Source organism: Quercus robur, chromosome 1 (assembly GCF_932294415.1).
Source record: "Quercus robur chromosome 1, dhQueRobu3.1, whole genome shotgun sequence".
NCBI lineage: Eukaryota > Viridiplantae > Streptophyta > Magnoliopsida > Fagales > Fagaceae > Quercus > Quercus robur.
The window spans coordinates 35718842-35724031 of NC_065534.1; the positions used below are offsets into that span (position 1 = coordinate 35718842).

At 36.1% G+C, this 5190-nt stretch overlaps 1 non-coding gene across 1 annotated transcript; it reads left to right on the forward strand.

Moving 5' to 3' along the window:
* The first annotated feature begins 898 nt into the window (after positions 1 to 898).
* On the forward strand, positions 899 to 1059 carry LOC126693184 (U1 spliceosomal RNA). Its single transcript, XR_007645228.1, has one exon. It is a non-coding gene; the product is annotated as a U1 spliceosomal RNA (small nuclear RNA).
* Positions 1060 to 5190: the final 4131 nt, after the last annotated feature.

Sequence of the window (5190 nt, forward strand, 5' to 3'; positions counted from 1 at the left end):
ACGATAATAGGCTATTGTGATGATTGTGAAATTTTTTTTAGTCAAAAGATAAATTTGTATATATATAATTTAGGGTAAACAAAGTATTATTGTTACACTAGATGATTATTTGTTATTACGATGTTTGAGAAATTCTTTTAGTAAAAAAAAAAATGTATAAAGTATAATATGGGGTTAAAAAAATCACTTGTTGACACTAGACGATTATTTGCTATCATGTGGCAATGGCAGTGGCGGCGACGGTGGGGGAGGCAGTGGAAGAGTAGGTGGTGGCGGCGGTGGTGGCGGCAGTAGTGGCAGTGGTAGTGGTTGTGGTGGTTGTGATTGTTGTTTATCGTAGTAGATATATTATTTTATGGATTGTGTTAATGGGCACCGTGCGGTGCCTGTTAACCACAAAATTTTTTTACTTTTTCCTTACACAATTTTTGTCTTTTTTTACAATTCATTTCATTTTTTTTTAGTTTTTTAGTACTATTCAAATTTTTTTTTGACTTTTTCTGACAAATTTTTTTTGTCTTTTCTACACTTAACCAACACCAGGTGGTTCTGGTTAACATTTTCCTTATTTTATTATAATGGATATATTATTTTATTGTATTGAAAACTAAAATAGATGTTTTGTAAAGTGAGTAGATAAAATAGATAAAATAATTTTTTGTTACGTCAAATAACTAAATTTATGTTTTGTAAAGTGAAGAACTAAAATAAATAAATTAATTTTTTGTGATACTAAATAACTAAATTTTTAACTTTTTAACTGTGGAGGTTCTAAATCCGTAAGTGCATTTTAAAGTTAGGCTGTTTGTCTTTGTGGGGCTAATCCCACATCGGAAAGAAGTAAGAAAAATAACGTGTGGGTGCTACTATATAAGGAAAAACACTAGCACAAAGCAACATACTTACCTGGACGGGGTCAATGGGTGATCAAAAAGGCCCATGGCCTAGGTCAGTGACCTCCATTGCACTTGAGGAGGGGTGCTGACTTAAGGTCTGCCCAAGTGGCAGAGCCTACGTCATAATTTGTGGTAGTGGGGGCCTGCGTTCGCGCGGCCCTCGTTCCAATTCAATACTAAACATTCTTTGTAGTTATTGGCCCAAATCATCTGGCAACTAATATGGGTAAGAAAATTTGCATCCACTGGGCTTTACAAGCAGCCTAATATTGTTTGAAGTATTCTCGGCTGGAGGTCTTGTTTAGCTTAATGGTTAAGAGATTCCCTATGTTTCATTTTCTTTGGTGGACCACACTGCTTTACACATGTAATTCTTTGTTAATGTTTATATGGCCATATTATATTAACTAAAAGTTGATTGGCACTGTGCATCGAACCTGATCCCTTTAATCCAAAGGCAATGGGAGGGTTCCACACCTCATGTGCTTTGTGAGCTTTGGCAATGTTTTTGATCAAGAGAATTGAAATTATTTTTTGAAACTTATTTACATTGCAAAAGAATTAAAATTTTTTCAAAAATTTATTTCTATTATAAAATACTGTATTTCTATATATATGGTTTCCATCTAAAGAGAATTGGATTTGGTTATGGTTAGACAATGTGTGGTAGTTATTTCTACGTATACCGTTTATGTCTAGAGAGAATTGGATTTGGTTAAGACAATGTGTAGTTGGTAAATAAGGATATCTAATGTGGGGTTGTATTTTCTCATCTTAATAAACCCAAATAAAATTTATATAATTCTTATATATTTTATATATAATATTTTTATAACATGTGTTCAGTTCTAATTGGCTCTCTCATTTTTCTATTTTTTATCTCAAAAAAATTGGCTCTCTCATTTTATTCCATATACCATGGCCACAGGTCACAGGCATGATCACGCCTACACTCAATAATTTTCTCACTCAACCGTATTATATCTCATATTCTCACCCAAAACTTGGGCTTTGAATGTTTTATTCTAAATATTAATCCAAAGTATAAATATTTTTGGAGATAAGAGGCCCAATAGACATGAGAAAATAAGTACAAACTGATCCAAAAATATACTAATTCAATGCACTCTCCTAATTGATACTTTTGAATTTTAGAAAAAACGGATAAATATATAACCCTTATAGAACCTGTCAGATGATTTGGGTCGGTATGGGTCAAAGTGGGTACAGGTAAACACTAAAACGGGTTGTTATTTTACAACTGTGATCTCTCATGGGGTTGGATTAACCCAGTATGACCCGTACTTTTTTCACTTTATAAATAAAGAGATAAATAAATTATAATTTTGAACATATTCCGTTTATATTTCTATCAATATAAATAAGAGAGTAAATAAATGGAATCACTAAAAAATAAAGGTTATAAAAGAAATACATAATTTTCAAGTTAATTTACAATCCAATAATTAATTTTAACTATTCACCACAACAGAAGAAAAACTAGATGTCATTGTCTAAAAATCAACCTTTGGTATATTATCGTATGTAAAACATTAAAAAAAAAAAAAATTTATAGCACTTATAAAAATAATAAATACGTAGAGTTCCAAGTAAAAAAAAAAAATATATATATATATATATATATAAGTAAGGAAAATTAAGTACATAATTTAGTTAGAAAATCTATTAGAAACTTATTAAAAATTTAGGGTCAGAGATATTCATATTTAAGAATTTCTCCTCAAGTTAGTAGGTAAATTCATCAATATACTCATGTACAATATAAAAAATTGTTGATGCTCATTTCTGACAAAAGGCCCAACAGCAGAAGAAGCCCAACAATAAGGGAGATGAGAAGAAAATGAGGGGCAAAACGGTAAAAAATGAGGTAACAAGCCCAGTGGGCTGATGTGTCAGGATTAATAGCCAGCAGGCCCATGAAAGTAACAAGAGGTAAAAAAAAGGTAAATGGGCTGAGGAAGCCCAATGAATGAAGTGGTAAGCCCATGGGAGCAATGAGAGGTAAAGAAGAAGTAAATGAGCCGAGAAAGCCTGAGGAATGAAGTGGTAAACTTAATTGGGCTAACGTGGCAAGAATGAGGGCCAATAAGCCCATAAGAGTAATAAGAGGTAAAGATGTAGTAAATGGGCTGAGGAAACCCAAGGAATCAGGCAATAAACCCATGGGAGCAATAAGAGGTAAAGAAGAAGTAAATGGGTCGAGGAAACTCAAGGAATAAAGTAGTAAACTCAAATAGGCTGACATGACAGGAATTATGGCCAACAAGCCCATAAGAGTAATAAGAGGTAAAGATGTAGTAAATGGGCTGAGGAAACCCAAGGAATCAGGCAATAAACCCATGGGAGCAATAAGAGGTAAAGAAGAAGTAAATGGGTCGAGGAAACTCAAGGAATAAAGTAGTAAACTCAAATAGGCTGACATGACAGGAATTATGGCCAACAAGCCCATAAGAGTAATAAGAGGTAAAGATGTAGTAAATGGGCTGAGGAAACCCAAGGAATCAGGCAATAAACCCATGGGAGCAATAAGAGGTAAAGAAGAAGTAAATGGGTCGAGGAAACTTAAGGAATAAAGTAGTAAACTCAAATAGGCTGACATGACAGGAATTATGGCCAACAAGCCCACAAGAATGATAAGAGGTAAAGATGTAGTAAATGGGCCAAGGAAGCCCAAAGGAGAGAATTAATGGGTCAATGGGCTGATATAGCGGGAACACCAGCTAGCAAGCCCACGGGGGTAATGAAAAGTAAAGGCAAGACAAAGGCCATAGCAAACACAATGAAGTAGTATGATAGGATTAATGGCTAAAAGGTCTACGACCATGAAGAAGAGTGACAAAAGCATGGGCCCAGCAAGCTATGGAGACAAAGGCTTTAGCCTGGACAATACCCAGCCTAGGAAGGGATAAAAGGAAGAGAATATAAGCCTAAAGGCCCACGCATCCTTCACGCCACAAAAGATAAGCATAAACCAGTGCACGCAGTAGAACCAGACAATGCAAGAGTAGCAGAAATGGCGTGAAGGCTAGAAAGAAACAAACATAGACGGAGTGGAGCTTGTACAAAGGACTAGGGCATTACCTATTTGTACCCAAACAATACATGGGAGGTGGGCTATAGGTTAATGTATTCAGAGGGTGTGGTTTGGCGGTGGGGAGAAAGGGAGGTCTATTCTGGGGTTCCCGCCCAAGTTTCTTGCTGGGATGACATTTCACCCAAAAGAGGTAAGTGTGGACTAGGACCACTTGATGCATGCCATAGAGGTCGGTGGTGAGGTAGCTTAATTCTTATCCATTGAGGTGAAACAAAAATAGAGAGAGGTAAGAAACAAGACAAGTAATTTTGTCTGGAAATGGAGAGTGGTGCAACCAACACACTTTGCGTAGAGGTAATGCCTAAACAATCGGCAGGTTAGTGGGCAGTCCTGGAGAGTTGCCCACAAGAAGCCAAAAAACAATTGAGGGACAAAAATTGTAAATTCTATAATGGCAGACGGTATGAAAGGGTAGCCATAAACAGTAAAAGAGGGGAAGAAGGCAAGAGGTAGGAAAGAATAGAGAAGAGAAAACATGGAGAGAAAAAGAAAAGGTAAAAAGACTAAGTAAAAGAAAGCCAGAGAGAAAGTAAGGCAGTTGAATAGAGGCATGCATCAATAGACCATATTTTCTCTGCCTCTTGACATATCCACTCTCCGAAGATTGTAAATAGAAGCTCAAACCACTTAGGCCCTTTCTCCAGAGCGAGTAACTTCTATGGCAGGAGCCTTTTGTTGAGGTTACCAATGTTGGAGATGGGTTCTCTTCTTGGGTTTGCTTTTGTTGAAAAGCTCAACCTATAATCTAGTAGACGATTTGTTTTGTTGGTTATGCTTATTAGATGATTTTCTTATTGTTTGGCTAGAAATTACTAAGTTATTTGCCTTTTTTTGATGTAGTGTTATTTCTACTTGCTGTGTTGTTCTGCTATAATTTTGTTAGCTTTGTTTACAGTGTTAGCTTTATTTAGTACGTTTTATTATCATAATTATCCTATTGTAGTGTATTCTTACCTTAATACTTATAATAGTTGCTCCTGCGGTGACGACGCCTTGCGTCTAGCCCACAACACTCATATCAGGACACGTCTATAATGGGTAAGCCTAACTTGTGCACAAGCTGGCCTGAAGCGCAGTACTAGCAAGGTCAATCCCAACTCCCTTACCTCAGGCTAACGGGCCATAGCATAGCAGAAGAGGTTGAGGCCTGACAATACAAAAAGGCCCCACAATATTGTT